Source organism: Rhyacophila brunnea, unplaced genomic scaffold, assembly GCF_057557595.1.
Source record: "Rhyacophila brunnea isolate RB1 unplaced genomic scaffold, BYU_Rbru_1.0 scaffold_22, whole genome shotgun sequence".
NCBI lineage: Eukaryota > Metazoa > Arthropoda > Insecta > Trichoptera > Rhyacophilidae > Rhyacophila > Rhyacophila brunnea.
The window spans coordinates 7,413,723-7,440,464 of NW_028232882.1; the positions used below are offsets into that span (position 1 = coordinate 7,413,723).

Genomic DNA, 26,742 nt, shown 5'->3' on the forward strand with positions numbered 1-26,742 from the left:
GTTATCGTTTTCCAATCAATAAATAAGGGATACCTTTTAGTATAAGTACCGATTATAATTAGAATTTTTTTGTGAGAGTTTATAGAGTAGGCATGTTCCCACAAGTTTTATTGTAAGAAGTAATAATAAATTGTGATGTATATCATGGGGTCGATATTTATGATTCTTTGTGAAAAATCTATTGATCAGGTACTCATTGAAGCAATGCCCGTGTGAATATATCGCAGGTAAAATAAAATATGTCTATTGTGAAACTTACTTAATATGGTAACTAGGGAATCTAATACCAGCCAAAATTCTAATCCCGGGATTTCGGGATTGCAGTTTGACAATCCCGGGTCCCGGGATTGGCATTTTTTCCATTGTTAATATAAAATTATTATATTTACAATTAACATTGATAAGTTTAATTTAGTAAATAATATTGTCATATAAATATTAATGTGATTATAATATGAGATTGCTGTTTCTGATAGTAAAGACTTAATGAATGAGTTAGCGAGATTTAAAATAGTAAAGCAAATCATGGTGTACTTATGGCCTTTCCGCTTCATAAATCTAATTAATCAGCCAAATATGAAACTGCCGTAAAACGTATGAGATCATGGTGGAATTACTTTGTTTATACTGCTAAGCATTATTTTTTTCCAATCTTTCTCATTTTTATTAATTTATGTGAAAAAATAAAATGAATCGGCAACTTACACATGGGTATAAATCAAACTTCATTCAAACTCAGTTTATTTCTAAAATTGATTTGATTGATGTTAAATACCTGTTTATACATATATAAATGTTTATACAATTGTTAAATAAATTAATCAAATAAAGTATTTTGATAAGATGAAATAGATTCAGATTGGAGGAAGATAACTGAGGATAAATTAGATTTCGACTAAAAACAAATACGAATATATTAAGTGATTTTAGTTTTGTCCTTTTATATTTGAATTTTCCTTTGGCATCTGCAGGCACGATGTACACTCACTCATGGCAAATATATAACAGAATCGTTGTTATAATATTTGCAATTAGCGAGTGTACATAGTTCCTAAATAAAGAAAAGAAGTTGATTTCTTCGTGTATATTTCAATAAACGTTTTGAAATACCATATATCTCAAAATCAGGATCATTGCTGCTGACAGTAATTTGGAATAATTTATTACAGGTAAAAGTTATTCGCGAAAAAGCGAAAATGGCCCTGGGCTAAAGAAAGCGATTGAGAAATTCTTATTTATTTTTGTACCGAATTCAATACGGACATAACACATATTATATTGTATCGCTTTGGGAGTTACCCACTTTGCAATTAATGTCGAAACATTCATGCAAATATCGTTAAAGTTTTGTTAATAATGAAGTAGGCATAATTGAAATAAAAAGAAATGTGGACTCAATTCATACAGAGATTAGATTGTACACTATGTAAATTTCACATTTTTAGAGAGCATTTTTACTCTAACACACAAAAAAAGAGAAACAATGTCCCTATAGTAGTAAAAAAGGGGTGAATCAAGGCCTGAACAAAAACGATCCATAAGTGTGAGTGAGAAAGTATTCGGAACCCTTATAATCTCTACGACACGCGCTGGAGTAAGATAAAAAGTTTGCAGATGTGTGAGATGATTTGCTATGGTGTCGCCACCAAATCTTAGTCTGTTGCTTAACTAAGCGTTGATAACCTGCGAGCGCGTGTTGCTAAAATTGATATTTTTGTGTTAAACATAAAGTCAGTGGTAAATATTTTTAGTTAATTAAGTAGAAAAGATGGTTCTGTGTGTTGTATTAAAATGTGGTAGCCATACTGATAAGCAAGAAGATGGTATTACGTTTCATAGGTAAGTTGATACATGTTCGTGATAATTTATTTGTATATTATTATATATTTTAATATCAAGTGACCCAGTGTTTCTTTAAAATAATTCAAATTATGGATATCTTTACCTAATGGTTGCATTTTGACCGCATAAAAATACTATAACGTAAAAAAATAGCTATAGTCTAAGGGGTTGAATGGTGTGTTATACTTTTAAACATTTTTTTTCGATCAATATAAATACCTATTCATTGCACGAATATTTGAAATATTGTCCATTTCCTTTGACTCACAAACACACTTTAAGTAAGAGAAATTTTGGCGTTAAAAATGGTGAAAACAATTCACAATTTAAAAAAAATAGACAGGCAAAGTGAACGTGAAAAGAGTGGAATGAAATATATGATGTGAAGTGGACTGGAGTGAAATGAAGGCAACTAAAAAAGAATATGTGAGAATTTTTGGGGGTGCAAAGTGATCAGTGAATGCCGAGATATTCTATCAAGAACAAAAATGAGTAATACCTATACAGTGACGTCCCTAGATAAAATGCCACCCCTGGGTAGCGCGAAAATGCTGCCACATTTTTTATACATTATTTTTATCATCCTTTCATGAGTCCAATATCTAATAAATGTGTTGTATGTATACATTACTAACAAAATATTATTCGCAAATCTGCACGTGTTGTTTCTGGTCACCAAGGACTTCGAAGAGTAACGGAAGTAAACTAGATATCGCGAACCCGACAAAACCAGTGAGTTGAATTGTTTTATGGAAAGATGTTTTCGCTATTACTAAGTGTAGGTAGGTAGCTATTTCTATATATTACAAATGATTTTACTTGATTTGCCGCCCTTCGAGTAACTGCTACCCCAAGCGAAGCTCAATCTGCCTACCCCCACGGGACATCACTGTACCTATATCAATTAAAACTCAACGAGTCAAAGCTAACATGAACTAAGGTTAATAGAATCCCATAAAAATAATCTAAATAATGGATAAGTATGATAATGTATAATAAAGTATTTTGTAAAGCTATTTAAATAAATAAGTTAAAACAATAGATTTAGTGTTTAATTTTCATAATTAATTACTACGAAAATTCAATACAAAATGGTTTGTTTTGATATATTGTATCGTTAATTATGAGTTAAAATACAAATTAAATAAAAAATTATGTTTTTTGTAGATTCTGTCATCGTTTCCAAACCTATCTCACTAAGAAGCAGTGCTGGAAGAACAATCTACGTTATGCAAGTCTGATATCGTAAGAGGCGTGAGACATGGCGCTTGACTGAGCTCTGATGCTTAAGACGATACATAAGTGAAACGGCAAATAATTTTCAACTATAGGCGCGACGAAATTTTGGACTCGCTGGCATTCGGAGAGAGAACGTTGAGCTAGAAACACGTCAATTTGTATCGTGTGGCGACGGGGGTATTAATTCTTAAATCGTGTAAAGATGACTAAAAACGTTACCCATTTACTTGAAAAAGAAAACATGTCAATGAATATATTATTATTGTTACTAATAGAACAATAAACAGAACATTAAATGGACGTATGTTGGATTTATATGACAAATTATATGCAGGTATGCGTCATTTGCACCCGCGACCCGCAATCCGTGCATCGCCTAGCCACGATCTTTTTAGACCGTGTCTCAACTGAGGTATAGCCTTAAGAGTGCCGAGATGAAGAAAGAAAGTATATATTCTTATATAAGTTTGAAAAAAAACCACATTTTATTTTACCAGTTAAAGGTGAGTTTAAATAGTTGTTTAGTATTGAATCACTGTCATTCATTGGATATTGTTAATTGTTAACAACGCGTTTTCACTTTCTATCAATGATTATTAATTACGTCTGTCTATTCACCATTGTGTCTGTGTGCAAGAGTATCCTAAGTATCTATTTCGTTGTCGACTGTTATAACAGGAAAGCTTTGTTCGCCTCCATTGCGGCAGACAACTTTTATTAATACCAACCGGTCAATCTAAATATAATATCGAGTACACGATGACCGCAAAAATTTTATATGCCATGCGGAAAATTAGACACAAACAGGATGAAATAAGTTTTTATTTCCACTTGCATTTTTGTGCGGTATATATTGACAGTTCTAAAAACTATATCTATATAAACACAGTAGGTACAGTGAACACAATTTAAAGCAGTATTACAACGGCTAGGTATATTATTTTACAACTGATAAATTTATAATGGTTTTGAAATACAGTTTTGGTTAATTCTAAGGTATATGAGTCATTTATTGATATCAGAAATTATTTTGAATTAATTTTCTTATAATATTATGATATAGTATAAATTAAAATATATTTTTTTAAATTTAACAATTTTGTCTATTTTTTAACGTCACGTAACCTTTGGCCCCCTACTTATATTACGTCATATGTTTGACACCCTCCCCTAAACGTTGAAAAACAGTTTTTTTTAATGTTTATCCTTAAATCAGTCATAAATTATCACATTATATCAAACTTCCCGCAGAAAGCAGCTCTCGTGGTGCAGTGCGTCAGGCGCTTGCCTTATAAGTAAAATCTCCTGTAGAGCATAAAATTATGTGGATGGCCCATTAAAGCTTATACCTCAGCTGAGTCTAAAAAAATCGTGGTTAGGCGATGCGCGGATTGCGGGTCGCGGGTGCAAATGACGCAAGCCGAACGAAATATAATTTGTCATAAAAGTTCAACATGTGTCCTTTTTATGTTATGTTTATTATTATATTCGTAATAATAATAGTACATTCATTGACATGTTTTCTTTTTTAAGTACATACGTAAAGTTTTTTAGTCATCTTTACACGATTTAAGAATATTTTCATCTGACACCATGACAAAACGAATCGACGTGCAGACACCTCGACTATCGCTTTCCGAATGGCAAGGCGGCCGTAATTTTGTTCGACATACAGTTGAAAATTATTTGCCGTTTCACTTGTGTACGCTCTTAAGTATTGGTTTTATTCTATACAGCATGGTTTCCCAAACTATGGGTCGCGACCCACCAGTAGGTCACGAGTGAATATTGAGTGGGCCCTCGCCACTGTATACATGAATTTAAAAAAATAGGAAGTGATAAATTTGATATTTCCCATTGAAATAACTTTGTAAAAAAACCTTGCAGGTGTAGGTATTTAAGTAATATTTTTTTTTATTTAAGTTGTGTTTCTTATTTCAACAGTCTTTCATTCATATTGGCAATACAATTTCAATTAGAACAGAGAACAATTAGAGAAGACAGCATTAAGTAGTTCCACGACTCGCCACTAGGGAATCTGAGCATTACTATTATGCCCTCTTTTCTCTAAGACAGCTAAGAGGTGGGTCCCAAGATTGGAAATTTTTATTAGATGGGTCGGAGCCCAGTCAACTTTGGGAACCACTGTTATACAGGATTGTTAAGGTTGATTCCTTATTTAACTGTAAAATTTCATTAAGCGTTGGTAAATAATTATATTATAAAAAAATCGATTGTCAAAAATAACTCAATTTGTTAACATCATCAAGATGTAAAAATATACTTAATACTAATTACTTACGTCGTAGTTAGATATAACACACGTGACTGAATTGGTAAAGCACATAATCCAGTAGACGCGGGTTCGACTTATATATTTGAAGTGCTATTATGTTAAATATACAAAGGCTGTCTGCATCATGCATATATATGGTATAAACACATTGAACGTTCAAACACAGTACCTATTTCAAAATATATTGTTTCAATAAATAATATCACGTCTCGAACACACACTAGTTAATATGCAATGTCCATGCACTAACCTTTCGATATGTAAAGACTAATAGTTTGAAAATGTGTTACCTACTTTATTTATAAAAGTTTTTTTGTTGTAAGTAACAATTTCATAATATCCCTGTATGACGTCTGAGTCCACGTTTTGTCGGTAAAAACCGAGTACAATCTCAAGACTGCGAGGAGAAAGGACAAATAATAATTTATTGGACTCTCGCAGAGGCATAACAAACTTTTACTTTCAAATTTGTTTACCGTCCAATTTCACTTGCAGCCTCCTGAGATGCCGATCTTCAGCGATTGTCAAAGTTATTAACAAAGCAGTCTCAATCTAGGTCTGAGACTACGTATGATACGTTGTTATGTTTAATCGGATTCCTTTTGACATTCTTAGAGGAACGTTCACATTCATATACCTACACTACATCTTCATCATAAAAAATATCATCTCTTGATAATGAACTCTGCAACGAGCTCGAAACGTCGAGTAAAGAAGGAAGAAAGACACACGGTGGAAACCCAAAAGTATACTTCGATAAAAAACAACCGTGAAAGCCTCAAACATTATAATCAGTGTTTCATTTTTGTAGGACACTCACACATTCAAAACCCTGGATCAAAATGTAGCGTATTTACTGGACATCGACTTCTGTGGTTATATTATGAATTTTTGCAGTATTATAAAGAAATATGCCGCCTATCCAAGTGTGCCGCAAAAAGGTTGTGGTCTATTTGAAATCCGCGCGAGCTTTGTGTTCTCTTGAATGTTTAAAAACAAAAACGTTCGTCTGTCGTGTGAAAAAATGCAGTTATCTAAAAATAGGTACAGGGCGTGGTAAGGATTTCCGTTACTGAAAACATAAGAACAAGACTGGCAAAGCGCATGGACAGATGGAAATGGCGCTATTCTTAAGTTACAATTATTATTAAAATTTATATTAAGATTCTTGACAATGTTTGACATCGGATTTTAAAAAAACACTTGTCTCTTTGAGCCACATGTTGATTGTCATAGCAACGAAATCGGTTCCGGTCAGTTTTATTTTGACGTTATTTAACTTTAAGGGGTTTTTTACATTTTTTTTATTAGACTATGGTGTTATAATAGCCATTATTATAACTGGTACAATTCTGTCTCTCGGATAAGTAGTGTACTTTTTAAACAGCTGTTACTGTATCAAGCGAAATCGAGGACAAAGTAGTTTTGTTGTTTGATTGAATAATACTTATCTAAGCCATGTATTTATTTTTTTAGTACCACGCATACAATATGTAACGCAGAATCACCAAAGGTAATAAATATCTTTAATGGAAATTGTATAATAGATATTTTTCATAACAAGGGTTTAAACATTTAAAAAAATCTTATAAACTGAGAAAAAACAAGCTTCGTCTACTAAGCAGAGCAAGATATTCTCAACCGATTTAAAAAAATACATTCTTACAGTTATTTATACTTACTTACTAAAAAATCACATAAAAGTAGGGTAAAACAATTGTTGTTATGTTAAATTATCAGGTAAGGTGTTTTTTCTACTATTATATTTTTGCGTCAAAGATTATGTGTTTTTTTCTATTATAATATATGCTAAATAACAGTGTAAAAATGCATGACTTTTTATTAAACCCTTTTCAGTTTAAGAAATAAGATCTTCAAATAAAAGAAAATTTAAAACGGCTTACCATATATTTAAAACGTTTGACGAAGGTATAATAATATATGGATGGTTTCTTTTATTTTGTTAACTGTCAATTCATGGTGGAACTGCATTGTATTGTTGTTTTTATTTAATAAAACACAATTTCTTTTGTGGTACTTATTCCACTTTTAATCAATAGATTAGGACCGGTCAGAAGGACATTTTCAACTGAGCTGAGGCGGATGAAACCGGTCCTAATCTATTGATTAAAAATGGAATAAGTACTACAAAAAAAATGCGTTTTATTAAATAAAAACACAATAATTATGGATCAAGTCCAATTTTCATAAAATTCGTTTTTCGTTCGTCAGATTTCTATATTGTGTGTTAATATCACAATCGTAACTTTACAATTTTCCGCATAAATGGCAATATTAGTATTGATAAGACATCAACTTGAATGTGAATCATGTCCATTTTGACAGTTCCTTCAGCAGTATAAAGAGGTATTTGCCAACATTAATTTGCTAATATTAATAAAGCCTGAATATACTTTATGTTTTTACTATTTATTTAAATTGATCCATGTATTATCAAAACATGGTAAATATATACAGTGAAAACATTCCTGAATTTTACAAAAGGAGTTTTAACTTTAGGACCAAATATCTCAGGTTCCATTTTGATGGACTTGATCCATAATTATTGTGAACCACCCATATATATAAATCTAATGTTGTATCTTTTTTTTTTAATACATAGTTTTGGCTCCCCAAAATCAGATTATAATCATATCAAAATCAAAACTTATAAAAGGTGGTTTCACAGCAAAACCACCTAGGTAAGAAAAGGTAAAAGCAAAAGTTTTCTAGGGGTAAATAGGTATGCACTATAATACATTGTACACATGTAGTTATTGCTATTTAATAATAATTTCATTACAGAAATGAAACATTATAAAACTCTTATATTATCTGATTAAGTTTAAAACGTGACATCGTCAGTTTCTGTCTGACATATCTTGGAATCCAGAGTTTAAAATATGCGTCATTATAAACAAGATGGCTTTATCTTTCTAAGAATTTTTTCCACCTTCCCTAACTGACGGACATATTTAATAATAAAAGCATTCCATATCCGCTGCGAACCGCAAAACCTGAATAACAGTGACGATGTTCATTATGTACTTAGATTTATTTTGTATTATTATGAAAACTGTTTATTATTTTATTTTTCATAACATATTAAGTAAGTATATATATTTGATTTTCGTACCGGACAAGTGATTCTCGTCCACTCAGCTCAAACAGATATTAGAATTTGTGTAAACAGCCTCCATTTTACTTAACATTTTTAAACCATTTTGTGTTCATGAATTATATTAAAATCGAATATAACGTCAGTATTAAAATTACAATAAGATATGTACCTTTTTATATTATAAAACCACAAAACAGATAATAAATAGAATTCCGATAGGCTAAATACCGATACAGTAAATTTTGACGCAGGGTTTTAAATGTGTGAGTATGCTACGAAAATGAACCACGCACTATAGTGTGTGTAATAAACCAATATTAAATAAGCGTCAATTCATAAACCGAGAGCAGTTGTCAGTATTCGACGTATGACGTATTCTTGACACGTGTTTAAGTTTATCTCGAATTATTCCTTACTCGATATTGCTTACCTGCTAGTCCTTACCTTTATGTAATTCAGTTCCCATTATTTCTGAGTTTCCTGTATAAAACTTTAAAAGTACCTTCTCTATTATTCAGATTGTTATCATAAATGATAAAAATATAATATCAATTGCAAGTTTCAGTTACAGCTTACTTGACTTCATATAGTATAATGAAATTATTCAAAATGCTATGGTTAGCAAAAAGAACCAAACCTCTATGGGTATTTTAAATTTAAACCACGCTCGCGAACTACCTAATGTCTGAGTTCAAAAGTTTAAATTATTTTTTCATGAGTATTTAAAAAAAATATGACAGACTTTTTCTTAGAAAACGTTTCCTGAAAAATAATGCTAACTGGCACTATAAAATCTTATCTTGTTTGTCGCAAAAAAAGAGCTTCTAGAATGGCTAAGGACGTATTTCCCAGAGGGATTTGAACTCTAAAACTGACCTCGCTCTTGACACAGTAGCTGGTTGCTTAAATAAACAATTTGTGGTATTTTTTACTAGTTAGCCCGATGTACTGGATACATTGAACATGGCATGAAAAGACAAACGGTCACAAAGGGATGTAGTCCAGTGGCGAAGGGTGGAAGTAGGCTGTTAAGATCCGCCATGAATAGTGCACATTAAACTTTGCCAGTCATACTTATTTGTTTTCATTTAACTAAGACTACAATTTACAGATGGTGTATGACTAACAAAGTTTAATGTGCACTATTGATGCCGGATCATAACAGCCTACCTCCACCCTACGCTACTGAGATGTACGTGTAATAGTAGAAAGGGGGATGTGATTTATTTTTAGCAGTAAAACAATCAACAAACATATAATCTTTGAAGAAATATGGATCTATTAGCCCCCCGTACGAAAAGTGAGTTCCATACGTATTGGACTACTTAGGCAGCCACTTTTTTTTGTATCTCCATCAAGGACATATAAAATAAATGAATTGATTTTTTATATGGTACTAGTTAATCAAGTTGACTTTAATACTAAAGAATGTTTGTCGTTTGGAGTACAAAGTTGATTTCAATTAGCATTATTAATCAGAAAAACAAGAATAAAAATATATATTAATTAATTACTCTCTGATAGTGTATTAATTAAAAAATTAAGTAGCTGTAAGGGTATTGCTATTAAATGTAATAAATTGTAATTAGTACTTACCACAGTAAAAAAATACAGTTTTCATGAACAAATGCAATGTGTAGTTTTTTTTTGTATTTGAAAATAACACGAGACAAACGTGCTAATGATTAAACATACATAATTTTGAAAACACTTCTGAGAAAATATATTAACCAATAGAAACCCGCAGGAATCGAACCTGCATCTCTCGGGTATCGCGCCCACGCACATTGACCACAATGCTAAAGGCGTCATACTTAATTACGACAAATTTTAAATATTGGCTTTTAATACTCACTGAAGCGCTTTCTAAATAGAGCAACATTGGCGATCGGCTTTGTATTTTAAATCGAAGTAGATATTACTTTAATTACTAAAACGCCACGGATCACTTCAAGATTTTTTGTCGTAACTTGCTTGAACTTGCTAATAATTTTTAATTAACTATTTGAAAATGTTACATTCTTAAATCTTGTGAATTATTCGTTGAATAAAAAATAGTTAATTAAAAAGTGCTTTTTGAAAATAGCCAATATACTGGATTATTTGTTAGGTTAGGTTAGGTTATCATTTTTGAATTCATGAATTTTGCTGCAATCGGTCATGAAAATTGCCTGCCTGGCTTCCAGTAATTAGACCGATTGTTTTAATTTTAATAGATTTTTTTTGTGGTAAAGCTAAAGTAGATAAGTAATATATCTTTTGTTTGAATCTTTTTAATATATTACCCAAAGTTACTTCCTGTCAATAACCGTAATAAAATTTATAATTATTGGAAAACTAAGCGTTTGATAACCTTACTATTTCATTTAATAAAAAAAAAACTATAATTTATTTTAAAATATTAATAATTTTGCAACATTCCAAGATGCGCAAATATTGTCGAAGTCCGACAAATAAACACATTCAAACAGTAAATTAATTTTGTTGAAATCAAAGTGTACGCTTCACGAGTCAAATTGTTATTACATGAGGTTATACATCTTTGGCATTCGTACGAGAATTTTTTAAAATGCAATTTTATTCTGCTGTACATAAATAGTAACATAATATATTCAATAATTCACAGCGCTGATTGGATATTGTAAAAGAGGACACAATATCCATTAGGATAATTTAGTGTAGAGAGCATGCAACAGACGAAAGGGAGTGGAAACGTTTCAAGAAATAGCCATGACTGACATTGGGTTATAATGGTGATGATGATTACGTATTGTAAAAACATGAAGAAAAACTCCTTTATGCAATAAATCAGATTGACATGATTCAAATTCCATGGGCCAACACGTCCATGTGGCGGAGAAATACAAAATGCAAACCACAGCATCTGGGAATGTTCGAAAATGTGGTCCAAGAGGAAAGAGATGCTTAAGTCGGTCCAGCCAGCTGTTGGGCCCATCGGACGGCAACAAAGGCTAATTATATTGCATTAAAAAAATATTTTTTTTAACGAGTTTTTTTGTTTGTCCATAATATTAAGTCTCCGTGCCTTTCTTTCCCATGGCAATTTTTATTAAATTATGTCTTTCAGTAAACTCGATTCAAAGCTAACTTGAGAGCGTGGTGACTTGGGTATTAGCTCTTGAGACATTCCCAGTCGTAAACAACAGCTGGTGCTTCTCATCAAACGTTGGGCCTTATGATATGCTCAATTAAGACCGATTGTGGTGCGGGACGGATTGGTTTAGATGTTGAAATGATTCAAAAAATCTTGTCAGAAATTGTGAAAAATAGTAAGGTGTCGGTACTTTCAATGAATCGATTGCCACCATTGATATACTACTGGATGAATCATATACTTCTTAAAATGACGCCTGATTTTCAGCGACTCGCCCAGTGTTAAAACTTACTGTTTTAATATCAGCGGACTTAACCCGATATAAGCTCACTTAATATTTATCTCTTAATCCTTTCTATGCCGCAATTAGTTAATTGATAGTAATTAACGTAAGAATCGGTGTAATTAAGGCGTGCAAAGACGCTCTGGGCACTTAACCGGTTAAAACGACCTGGCAATAATTATGAGTAAGCCCGATCTAGCTTGCATCTTACTCTAACTAATTGTCAGCGCATGACGACTTGCTCTGTCCGCTCAGATATGAATTTTTGGTAGCTTGCAAGCTTTGGGCTGCAGCACCCTTAGGGTCACTATTCCACGAACGCAAATTAAGCTTTACAGCCAGGGCAATACGGGTGAAATTCGGAAATCCATGTTAATGGTCTTAACGCATTATACCTACAAGGTAATATTATTAGACGATATTCGTAATAATAATATCTTCTTTTGTGGTACATTTTTAAAATGACACTTGTATGGGAACTCCTCATCTAGTAGTATATCAATGATTGCCACACATACGTAATGGGAAACAACTACTATGAGTAGCATTGAATTATGGTGAGTCTACTGTATAACTATAGCCAATATGATGATAATATGTTATTCATTATTTATAAGATTACAGACACCTGCCTGACCCCTGTTTTAAAAAATCGCCGGAGTGATCTCAGAGTCACAGTCAACAACAAAAAAATCGTAGAAACTATGCGAAAATCATCGGTAATGTCCGAAGGATGATCACGAAAAATTCCAAGATTCGTGTAGCAACAAGACAATGATATTCTTATTATCATAATTATAAGAATCCGCACGTTGGCAATGGTGTATTTCCCAATATTTGATGCATCGTGGAATTTACACGACGCCTTAGAATCTCAGATAAACAGTGTTCTATAGCTCTATAATTAATCTGGGAAATTTTTCTACATTTCATATAAACAGTGAGTCATAAATGTTTATATTATATGATTCTTATGATCGTGCATTAGATAGCAAAGATTAGCATAGTATTATAAATGCTGTGATGGGATAGATACAATACCACCACGTGTTGCAAGGGATATTGCGTACTTGCTTCAGTATGTCACGCGCTAAAATCGAAGTATATACTTACAGTATCTACTTCTTGACATGTCAGATCTTCATCGCATATTAGTGTCAAAACCTACATCTATCGAATTTTTATGCCAAACTATTTAAATATCTACGCAAAAAATACTCATACAATAATAAATACAAGTATTCCATTCATTCCGACCATGTCCGATCCTAATAGGATCATAATATGGGTGTCTACAGAGTAGAAGTTTGTATTGACAGATTTTGTTTTTACGAGAAATGGATGTCAGCCGCTTGCTCAACCTATTAGGTCCATACCCCGACTCATACACGAATTGAAAAACAATATGTGTACTTTACAGACCCAGGATTCGAACCTGGGAGCCACGGCGTTATAGTCCAACGCTTAAGCCGCGCAGCCACCGTGGGTGTTACAGATATAACGCATGTTTAAAATCGTATTTAATTTTAAAACCTTCTCCATACCATATTAGGTGTATACATACAACCAATGACATCAGAAACAAAAGTGGCGTCTTTTTATATGATTAGGGTCATATAAAGAGACATCATTGTGTACAGGATGGATACGATACTGTATTTCTTTTCAAGATAATGTTGACTTTCGATACCTATCCAACTGCATTTTTAAATACTAAATAACTTTTAAAAAGTTGTATTCATATTAAAAATCCGCTAGGAATGTTGTTATTGTTTATTTATTATTTTTTATATTAATTAAGAGTACTTACATCATTTATTTTTTGATGTTAACAATTTGGTACGTGCAATGATGGAGATTTTGATAATAATGTGTTTTATATTGTTATTGTAGCAATACTGTAGACTTGTAGAGTGACGCAGGATCGGTTACGAATCCGAAATCCGTGATACATTCATAATTCATACATACATAAGTCCTCACAGATTCCACTGTTTGTGACATCGAGGTATTAAATTAAAAGAGGGGAAACGAATCGACTTTCTCATACAGCTGAATGAAGCAGGCCAACAATAGCCGATAACTTACGAGAAATAGCGACGCGATAAAAAAAATCAGGGCATCACAGAGGATTTACTTTGGTCATTGTAACGTACCCATATAATATAATGTTAAGGTTCAAATTTTGCCACAAATTGATTACCAGTCCGCCCCACCATACTTTTTTGCCATACTAGCTTGCTTCACCATACTTTCATATAACCTGCCGCCCCTAGGTTTGTGATATTGGCGGAGACATCGATTCTCAAAATCAAAAGTGGAGAACGTTGAGCTTTTATCAGATGCCACAACTCATCATTATATTATGCACGCGTTGAGCATCTGCATTTGGTCCCTACAGAATACTCTAATTTAATTCTAATGTTCGCAGAATCGAACGGAACTGCCATGGAATGTATACAAGTATTAGAATAATGTAGTCAAAAGGGACTGCAAGAAGACGTGCGTGAGATGTATGGTACATGTGTTTACTTGTGTACGTGAAACATGTAATGTAAAATAAATCCAACAATGATTTGAGTTACCCCATCTCCACCCGCTACAGCCGCGATTTGTGCACGGCCGCCTTCCATGACGCTATAAACGTGTTAATATGAAAAGATTGTAGTGCCACACTTCCTTGTCTCGAAATAAAGCTGCACGGGACTGATGTAGTAACCATGCACCTTGGTGGTTAAAGAAAGAGTTTAGAAAAAAAAAAAAAAAACTCTTGACTTGCTCTGCTGTAATTTATTTTTAATGACATTAAGTGTCCTCTGTACCCGTGTACTGAAACTCTGCCGAAAGAGGAATTGAAAGTGATGAATTTAAGGAAGAATCCGTCCTCCATATGTTGCAACAAATTTTTCAAATGCCTCAAAGTTGGCCTTGCTTGATAAATTAAAAGTAGCGAAAGACGCTATGTACAGATGCATGTTGCGCCTATCGCTGAAAAACCACAAAATAAATGAATAGATAAGAGCGCTGATAAGTGTACGTAATCTAATTTAGTGGTCGCTATCGCTATCGGTCGGTGAGAGAATAACCGCTGGACAGGTGTAGTCATACAGGTATACCCAGGATCATTGAAAGTATTTGGCAACGAAAAACTAGGGTTTTAGAAGAGTTGAGGGATGTAAGAGAGGCCTTCATCCTGCAATAGATCGACCTTGACTGATGATAATGATGTTCTATAAGTAGGCCAATCTGTATTGTTTATTTTATAGTATTTACACTTGTGACGTATTTAAAACGATTAATAAAATATAATGATTTTAATACAGACTGCAGATTAGAATTTTTTTTAAAGCAAATGCATTAATGACAAAAGCCAAGGTCACAGGATGGATAGTTGGCGGTCCAGAATATAAATTACAATTGTAATAATAATCGTGTGACGGATGTTGAAAATAATGGATCGTGAGCCGCGGCACTCGTCCCACAGTGCGTCGAAACTTAATCGCTTACGTCATTTTCAAGCACGACTTTCTACTTTGTTAGTACACTTTCACGGCCGCACACTTATCACATTTCATTTGTGTACGGGCATTTTGTTAATATTGCTAATATCATGAATAAATTGGAATAGTGATTTCAATATATTTTCATATATTCAAAAACTTTCCCATGAACGCAAATAAAATGTTATGAGTTATTCGATAATGTGAACAAAACATCATTTCTGAAAACACTCACGGGAAAATATAGCCAATGGATAAAATCTTTTTCGAAAAATGTAAGACACCGGCTGAAATCGAATCTGCATCTCTCGGGTATCGCGCCCATGCACATTGAACACAATGCTAAATGAGCCATACTTAATTGCGACAAATTTTAACTAATGTCATTTAATACTCACCAAAGCGCTTTCCAAATGGCGATAGGCTTTTGTATTTTAAATCAAAGTAGGTACCTATTACTTTAATTACTAACCGACGTCACGGATCACTCCAAGATTTTTTGTTGTAACTTACTTGAACTTGCTAATATTTTTTAATTAACTATTTTTTATTCAAGGAATAATTCACAAGATTTAAGTATGTAACATTCCAATTATTGAACATACATAATTTTGAAAACACTTTATAACCATTACAAAAATATATTATAACCATTACAAAAAATCTAATATAATAAAAATGAAATATACAAGTTTAGTAGAAGTATAGTATCCTCCACGTATTAGTGTATTAGTAAATGCCAGGCGACTGATTGGCTAATTTCATCAAATGATTTAAAAAATCTTTTCCAAATTGCAAAGTTACGTGAAGGGGGGCTCTTGTGGTGCAGTGCGTAAGGCACTGGCCTTACACCCGAGAGTTCTGGGTTCAATCCCGGTGAGGACACACTATTCATGTGTTTCGATCGAAAGAAAAGAGTGAAGATAGTAAGACGAGGCCTTAATCAGGTGGTGGATGAGATCCTGATGATGATGAGACTGGGTGACTAGTATTGCGACGTTACATCCGATTGACATAGAAAAAACGGAAGCATATTGACAGAGGTAAGCAAGTGTAACGAAAATTAACATTTGAGTCGCTACGCGGTTCGCCTATTGCCTCGCGTGCACGGTGATGTAACCAACTCAGGCGCCGTGATATAGTTTCACTTTCATTATTATTGTTTCTAGGCTTTCCGCATACTAAGCACCTCCATGTTGTTGATCGAAGAGCAGCGGTTTGCAAATGGGGGCCACCGCGCGCACGGGAAAATTACCCATTTAGGTAGACACCATTATATTATTACCTATTTATATATTTAAAAAACAAAAGGTACAGTTCGGTTATGAGGAATACAGCGGAAAACACATTTTGAAAATACTCGATATACTGGATTATTTGTTAGATTAACCTAACCAAACCTAACCTAACCCAACCTTACCTAACCTAAACTAACCCAAACTAATAAATAATCCAGTAAATCGGGTATTTTCAAAATGTGTTTTCCGCTGTATTCCTCATAACCGAACTGTACCAAACAAAACATTGTGGCAATAACAAATCAAAATTTAGGACGTCCACAGCATGATATTTACATTATAACAAATATTACTCCCACGAAGAAGAAAAAAATTATAATAATAAAAAAACATAAACAATTTTACACAATAAAATAAAGTTTCAAAAACAAAATTCAAAGTACATCATTGAAAATTTCTAGATTCATTCACCCCTCGCTAATGGTGTTTGATAGGCTTGACTCGAGGAAACAGTTCTGACCCAGATTAGGTCATGGCTGCTACCTCGTGGGTAATAATTGACAGGCGCACATAAATTTAATTTCTTTAGGACGCCAGGATTCGAAACCATCCCTCGTGATAGTAGGCAAAAATGTTTTATGAGCAGAAGTGACCCACGAAATTCAATCTAGAAAACTTGACAGTTAATCAAATTAATCACAAAGCTGGTCGCTTTACTTTGGCGGATTGAAGTACATCTAATGATGACACAACTAATAGACTGATCTCTGAAAGAATAATGTGACTTTCCGGGCAGTAAAAGATTGGAAAGTAGAGTACCACAATGCCTACATTTTATTCTACGGGTTTTTTTTTAATATGAAGTTTTTCAAAATGATGTATTTTTAATAGAATTATTGTAATTTTATTTGTATTGCCATTATATTCTGAAAGATATTTATTAAATTAATTTAATATCTGATGATCTAAAGGGATTAAAAAATATTTTTTATTGAAAATTGAAATAATGGAATATAATGAATTTTCAACAAGAAAATTTCTGTTGAGAACCACTGTAAATACTATGAAAATGCAGAAATTTCTGCAGTTATTCAGAATCATTGCGTAATTATTATTGGTAACATACTATGACGTAGTTCTTGACTCAATGAGACGCCTAGAATAATAAAAGTAGCCCACATGCATATTAAAATAGTTAGTAATACCACAATATGAATATTTAACTTTATTACTGTAAAAAGGTTTACTAAATATTACTAATATATAGAGCTCAGTCATGCTTATAGTTTAGAATGACGAGTGATATTTATCATTAGCGATTGCAAGCAACTTCGTCTGTGTCAAATACCAAAGTATCCTGTACACAGATAATATTATCGTCCCAATGGAGCCAAAGGCACGAATGTGACATTTTGGCTAATTTGACTTAAGTGCATGGAAATGCTAGAAATAATTTTAATATGCCAAAGACCAGAAGTGCTACTGGCTCTTGAAACGGGCGACATAATGACACTACTTTTCACTAAACAGCGCACCTAAATACGAAATATAAATTAGCCAAAGGCATTAATGTGGCACATTCGTGCAAAAAATAAACAATGCTGTTTTTCGACGTGCTAAAGATAATATAATATAATAGACAACAAGACCCAAAATACGTAATATGAAGCGCCTAGTTTCAAAAGCCCCTAAAACGGTTTTTGAAAATTTTTGAGTTAGATATGTAATTAGATGGATATTTTTGTTACCTATATGATGGCCAAATATTGAACATTAAAAGACGTCAAAAACCGTCATTACGTATGATCAAAAATTAGGGTAAATTTCAAAGCCTGCTAAAATGGTTGGGTGTGCTTTTCAAATACCACTAAAATGGAAAGCCAAAATACTTATTAGAATGTTACAAATTAAAAAATAAATACATAAAGTTCACAGATTTAATAGATATGATTTTCTCTCATTTTTCTCAAAACTACCTAAAATAGTTTTTTTCATTTTTCTCAGAACTGCCTAAAATCGTTTTAGGGGCTTTTGAAACTAGGCGCTTCATATTGTTATATACTTAAATCAATAAATTGTTAGGCTCATAATAATCCTAGTATAATATAATGAACACCCAAAAATGTAGTGTTATTTTACACATTGGTGACTTTGGCATGGTTGGGGCGATAGGTAAGTAGGTACATAAAACAAAGAAATAGTCGAATTTGATTTATTTAGAATTGAAATATATACAGCAGTTGAATCTAGTCGCCAACCTCTCTACCCATGCCTCACGCCATCAATCCACCGCTGCTATTTAAGCACTTTTACCATTCTTAACGACTTATTGCGAGTGTGTTATTTTCGAATTTTATAACATCGGATTCTTTTGAGAAATTCGCGAACAAACAATGTAGTCTATAAGCTGTTTAAGTTACACCAGTATTTGTTGAATAGTTTTTTAGTTATAACAAATAGACAGACACCATGGCGGCCCCGAGTTCGATCCTCGGTGAGGTCACAATATATTTATGTGATTTTCTCAAAGCCTGGCTGTGTGCGATTGTTTCTCTTCTATTACTAAATAGTAAATACTTACCTAAATATTTTCTATTCAAACGAATAATTCACAAGATGTAAAAATATAGCATTCTTTTTATTGAACATATGTACATCATTTAAAAACACCATTCTCTCGGGATTGGCGCCCACATGCATTGACCACTATGTAAGGGCACACATGCTTACCTAGAGTTTCTGTTTTTTCATTTAAAGTTGAACTATGACATTGAATACTAGGTATGATTTTTAAAGTGAAAGTGATATTATGTTACATCTCTTTTACGCATGCTAATATGATTAAAAAGTTATTCTTTCTCTTTCTGTCACATTCGAATTTGTTTACCGAAGTTTAAACATTTACTATGCGTATTAGCTGACGTGCTTCGTCGTTTACAAATTATAACATAAATTTAAAAAATATATGTATTTATAATATTAAATATATTTTATAATGTACACAGATTTTTTTAACAACTATATTATATATACTTTTATTTATTTGTCGCATATTTAAAATGTTCTTGCTATCTTAAAATCTTTTTTTTAGCCGGCCAAATAAATCCGTATTTTTGGCCATAGACTAGTAGAAAAATCTCTCTGCTCTGCTGTCAAATATTATGTTTGCAAATTGCAAGGTACCTAAAACAATTGTGTTTTATATCAGGAATAAGAAACACTATCTGTAAGTACAATATTATGTTATTTATTACTATCGTAGTATTCTGTGTGTTTTGCATATATTATTCAAGTGTTTATTTATTGTTTTCTTAGTCTATACATACTTTCAATGTTTCATAATTCCGACGTAATACAATCCTTTTTTTGAGGTTAGTTACATTCATTCCAGAATTATATAAAACCTGTGATTTCATATATATTTGTTTGATATAATCTAAGACGTTCTAGTTGTTATTAAACATGTTACCTACCTGATTACTTTATTTTAGTTAATCAATCTTTTTTGATGCTTTGTATTATCACTAATCCGTTTTAATTACCACTCTTCAAACAGTCGCCAACTATAAAAGATTAAAAATCACACTATTAACAGTTCCTATGTTATGTTTTTTGCAGATGGAGAAAATGTCTACCGAGATCTTTGCTTGTCGACGGTTTCATATGAATAAGATGGAATGAAATAAATCTTTTAATTAATAATGAAATAAATCCGACTTTCGGCGTACGATTCGAACATGGCGTGATTTATGACGTCGACCATAAAGCATATACACCCATTTTATAGATTTAATAGTACAATTACACAAGGTAAATATAAAGTGACTAATGTTTAAAAAATAAAACAATTTTATAAAAACATTTTTGCACTAAATTTATTATCGATAATGATATAAAAGTTGCTATTTTGATTCATAATATAAAATATAATATAATTATGCATATCAGTTACTTGTATCATATTAGGTATGTCATTTGGTAGAGCTTACTCTCCAAGTCTTGTCTTTTTCAGCCTCAATATCACTTTGATATTAGAAAAATTGTCTTTTCAACACCAATGAAAGGTGCATGTATCTATACACACACATTTCAAAGGCTTTAAGTTTTCTAGATGCTGTATATTACTTCTTCTCTTCGGCTATATCCGCATCTTAGTTGCAGCATATGGATACAATGCGGCGCCTCCAAGAATATCTGTCACTCTAGTTTTTTTGCATCGTTCCAGGTCATACTAGCAGCCCGTAACTCTGCCAGATATGCTATATAGATAGTGTTTAGCGGCCATCCAGAACGCCGGAATCCGGTTGGCTTGAAGAACAGGCAAACCAGATTGGGATTCTCTTCAGGCACCCGCAGCACGTGGCCGGGCCAGGTACAAAGTTGCGTATTCACTCTCAGCGTGATGGGAGGCTATTTGGTGCGTTCTTTTATCTCCCGTTACTTCTAAAATTACCGCACACCCAGTATCCGTCGTAAACATCTGTTCTCGAAGCTCAGTATACGGTTGCTCGGAGCCTTTGTAAGGTGCCATGACATAAAAACTAGTAAGATATTCAAAATAACTGCTAGAATGAATACATTGTTGAAAGGAAATGAAAACTGATAATATGATATATCAATTAATTTGTCCATCTGAAGTTGTAGATAACAGTTAATAATTATGTGTTATACCAGTAATTAAATGCTGACTTCAAATGAAAATTGACAATTAAATATTGAAATAATATATTACCAGTTTTGATTTTTTTAAGTACTATACTATATCCATGGTTCATATTACAATGTCATAGTAAAACTTAGAAGAATAAAATATGTCGTAAGACGAAATCAATCTTGGGGTTTTAATATAAGTTAAATAAATAGTACACAGCTAATTTGTTATTACTTTGAATACATGCCATGTCTTTACATTAATAAAAAACAGAAAAACAATTTAATAATGTATAAATATCTAGTTAGACACGATGACCTCCATTTAATTTCCTCTTATTTTAAAATTCACCAAGATATATCCTAATAAGTAGGTAAGTATATTACATTTGTACATATAATAAGTAAATCAAGTACTTAACATAAATAATTATACTGTAAAATTAAATTACAATTGAAGCAGTATATAATATATATGGACCCCACAGAGTAATTAACAATATAATAATTTATAAAATTATATCGGGTATATACTATATTGACACATTTTAATAAAGTCTATTTTTCTTGGTACCTACGTTCAATGATAAATGTTGTTTTATATTGTAACATAAACAATGGTAATATGCATTGATCTTTCTGATTTTTAAATTGTGATATCTATTTTATATATCTATTGATTTCTATGTGTATTATTGATACATTATTTATTTCAAATACAATAATTTCAAAACTAACAGTAAATAATATATAGAAAGCGTCATGTTGTTTAGTTGGAAAATCTACTAGGAAATTCCATCCAATCCAAATCCAATTTTTACCAGGTGGGTACTTGTAGGTCAGTTATTTTTGGAATAAAATGAATCCCTTAAAAAATATGAAATAAGAATAGAATGATAAATATTTGTGAAAATTTACCAAATCAACATGTTTAACGTGAATATTTTTACACTAAAATGATAAATATTGTTAAGAAAATATACACAAACAGTTCATTCAGAAGTTATGATGTTTAAAAGATCCCGCGAGTTAACTCGTGCATGGCACTGATCAGTTATGAGGTGATATCAGTTATAATCATTTATGAGGAATGGTTATAAGCCATTGGCACAACCAATTTGGTTTTTGACCTTGAGAACAAAATGTAATTTTTACACGGGACCAAACTCCACGGCTGCAGAGACGAATGCTTATACAAAATATGGCACAGTGGAATCGCCAGCAAGATCTTTAGGTATCATTATTTAGATGTAAGTATACATATTATTTTGAATTTCATAAAATTACACTCGTTGTGGGTGTCTAGTAACAGTAAACTATATTAGTAAATTAGATATATCTTGATGAACTATAAAATAGTGATGTAATATAGACTTGTTGAAAATATATTAAGCATAATAAAATTTAAAATAAAAATTTAGAAATTCAGCCTTTTTGGTTCTCTAATATTCATAGATCTACTGGTTCTGGGATCTACTATTTCTGGCAGTAGACAATTCATATAAAAGTGATATATCTTTTTTTCAATCCAAAATGTCTCGTCTTTTTTGATTAATTCTATTTTAACAGGAAAATTATGTCCCGTCCAAACTCCAAATAAACAGACATCTTTCTTAGTAATATGAAGCTGCCCCTGAATCTGGAAGTACCAATCGTGATTTTTATCTATTACCATATTCCTGTCTTTATCTACTTTCCAAAATTTAATTTTTTTCTGTACAATAGCTTCATCTGCACTTATTCCAGCAGCTGAGAAAGGAAATTTTATTTCAATAATTGTATCATCATCGCTGACGCCATCTGGCGTTGCACCGATAAAATCATACACATCATCGATAAACAATCCACATCTCTCAATCTTAATTCGTTCTTGTACACTAAGCTGTTGTAAAGCTATTGATTCATTTTCTTTACCATATTTTACCGCTTTCACGTTGGCTAATGATTGGCTATATAATAAACGTTTTACCAAAGGCCCAAATTTTGTATTTTCTCGCCGCTTACACACCTTTCCAAAAACAGAGGCAGTAAGAAGGTTTCGTCGCCTTTCTAGCCATTCTGCACATTCAGATTGTAATACAGTGCGTCTTTCTATATCCCTCCTCTCATAGTTTGTCAGTTTGAGTTTTTTCAAAAAAGTTTCTTTTAACAATTGATATTGATTTTTGTCCATATCAGGTTTTTGGCAACTCTCTCCATAATCTGGATTAGATAAAGGAACAGAATGTATTGGTTTTCGCCAAGGTTTTCCTATTTTTTTTTTATTTTTTTTCAACCTTCTTGATTCTAAGCGATTTATGAAGGCTTTTGGGCTATTTTTATAAACTTGTTTTTGAATTGTGCAATGTAACTTATTTGTATTAAATGCGATTACCGCCGCTGCACATCGTCCCATGTACGATTGTCTTTGAGAGTAGTTAATTCTCTTGCCGCCTACAAATTTTGCAATCATGTTATTAAAAGATTCTGAAATATTAGTAGAAAAATTATAAATTAAACTTTTTGAATTTAGCACCAAACGAGAATTATATATCATTAATTGAGAAAATAGACTGCATTCTTTTAATGCTGGTACATAATTTACATCAAGCATGTCCTCTGTATTTGGTTCATTTGTACAAAAATATGGTAGACAAGAAGTATGGTCTCCAAAAACATGGTGCGGTCCATTAATTAAATCTTTTTTCAAAGCGATAACCTTTTCTTCGAAAGTACTATCTTGTAGTTTTCTATACTTGATTGCACCTATGACGGCTTTCCGCAGACGTCTTTTTCTTGACGCAATGATTTTTCTTACATTCAAGGGATATCTTGTGTCTTTGGTTAATGCCTCTATTTTGCCACAATAATTTCTAATTAAATGGTTTTTACATTCAACTTTCTCGACAGTTACATTCGGATAAGGGTGACAATCAAGAATTTTTTTGTATGTGCTGGAATCTCCATCAGCAATCAATTTTGAATAAATCAATCCATGTGTATTAATAGATTCTTTAAAGCCTTCTAATATTGCTGTAGATTCCATTCCAGCTGACGGACCGGTGTAATTTAAAAAGCATTTATGTTGTTGAGCAGGGATATTTTTATTTTTAGCTTTGGCGCACAAATCGCAATATTTATTTTTCATTGACATGTACAAAATCTTCCCGGTTCTTTGACCAATGATCGTGGCAGCGCCAGATGCTGCGGAATAATTGCATCTGTATGAACGTTTCGACCAACAGCCGTCTGCAACAACTGATATCATGGGAATACCAGAAGAATCGACGTCACCATTTTCAATTCCAAGTTGTCGCTCTTCTTTCGCAGCGTTTTCCATACTCTTATTTTTGGTTTCTTCAAACCACTCGTACACCTTCTGTTGACTCTTTCTGTATGTTCTTGCTGTAATCGATGGTACATCAATTGCAGAACACATTTCTTCCAGATTTGAAAATCCACTGCCGATACTGATTATACTGGATACAAATGCGTCACACAGATTCATTTTGTTTTCGTTCATTTCAGTGGTATATAATTTTAATTTTTTACCACAAAGTTTACATTGGATAAAAAATGTACTACTAAAGTTTTCCCGATTTTCCCCAAAAAATTCTAAATGTGATAAATTACAATTAAATGGAGAATCATGGTGGCTAATTAATTGAAGTTGTTGGAAAAAATATGAAAAGTCTATAATTCTACGGCCTTCTACACGGAATTTAGGACTTGAATCTTCAATTTCATTTTCTATAATAAATTCTTCGTGTTCGTGTTCAAATGTGGGATGAAATTCTGGTTCAGGTAGTATGCTTTGAGGATTTCCATGCTCAGGCATAGTCTTCGGCAATATATCAATACTATAATACATTCAAAAATATTAGTTTAGTAGATAGTTAGATAGTTAACAGAAAACAAAATGTATAGCTGGTATTAATTATTGTACCAGATTATAATTTTTGTCACAGACACACTAATTTCGAATAAGACGTGGCACAAACATAATATAAAAAAATATAAGTACAAATGATCATTATACTTAATTGTGTGTATTAATAAGTAATACGCAAAACTTCCTTTTGCAAGATAAATAAATATTGTGAACCAAAATTTTCTGTGAAATGTGGTTTTTTCAACTATGTATGATTATGTCAAATTATAAAATAATAATTTCAAGCCTTTGTGTTTTTAATGTATTAGTATTTCCATCTTTTCTCCTACGCCTTGTTTTGGAACTTCCAGCCATCGGATAGTGAGTTCGTGGCATTTTTTGTAAGTACAATCGATATAAATAATTGTGATAATATTGTTAGGTACCTATGTCAAAAACCGAGGATGAAAATTTCGCATTCCCGCTGAAATAAATGACGTTCATAGTATTGCCAGGCTAAACTTTCGAAATTAAAGTTAGTTTTTAAAAAAAAAATTACATTGGAAAATATTATGTAAGTACAGGCATCCATTATTATGTTATTTGATGAAAGTATTCTTTAAAATCATCTGTATTATTATAATCTCGCAAATTCATAATTTAGTAAAAGTTAAATTTTCTGTAATATAAATATCAGTAGGTACCTAACCTAGGTAGATTCATAATTTGGCTAAGTAAAAAATATAGATATTTTTACTTCGCGATGTGTTTGAGGTGTTCTAAATTATGTAAGTATGTTTAATAACAAATGTGAAATTCGTAAAACCTCATGTGTATTATTTATTAAATAAAAATAGTAAAACTAATAGTAGATACAAATGGTGAAAAACTTCTTTCAATTATTTACTAAAATATCAATCCAATAATATTTTAGTAGATATGGCAATACTGGACGACCTGATATATTTCACTGAAATAAAATAAAATCTATCACAATTTATAAAATACATACCTACTACAATCATAATTATTTTGAATGTAGAGGGAGATAGTTATAGAAAGGGACAGAAAACTGATTGCTATGTTGCAATATTAGGCAAAATAGATTGCAACAGTGTTAAAAATTGTAATGTATGATTTAGTATGACATAACGTAAAATTGACGCAAATACAAATTTCTTCAGATTTTTTTTTGTTTTGTCCTCAAATGTCAAAATATGTTTTCCTTTTGAATAATTTGTCCGAATTTATGTTTGTATCACCTATTTTTGTGCTCAATTTGTAGCATTCACTTTTATAAACATATTTTTATACAATATTCGTGGATTGGCGTATTTTTTTGGTCATATGAAGTGAAAATAGCACCAGCTAAAGATTCCATACATCTAACGCCAAATTTGCAGGCGGTCTGACGTCCCATCGAGTTGGTCAAATATTTCGTGAAATGGTTGTTTTTAAAATGTATCTATTTAGTATTATAAATTTATATTTAACAAGATATTTCATCATTTATTCAATGATTAATGATAACCCTTCTGATACGTAGCTTTAGATTATTTGGAATGTCTATAATTATCGCATATTTTAATAACAAAATATCCAGTCGAT

General features: G+C 32.1%; 1 protein-coding gene and 1 long non-coding RNA gene across 2 annotated transcripts in view; one reads left to right on the plus strand and one right to left on the minus strand.

The window, feature by feature from the left end:
* LOC147069998 (uncharacterized) overlaps window positions 1–26,742 on the minus strand; it is a 162,421-nt gene that overhangs the window by 129,882 nt on the left and 5,797 nt on the right. The gene's annotated exons all lie outside the window — the stretch shown is intronic.
* LOC147069999 (uncharacterized) lies at window positions 19,796–21,546 on the plus strand. The gene is made up of 3 exons (XR_015070964.1): window positions 19,796–19,860; window positions 20,253–20,444; window positions 20,860–21,546. It is a non-coding gene; the product is annotated as an uncharacterized LOC147069999 (long non-coding RNA).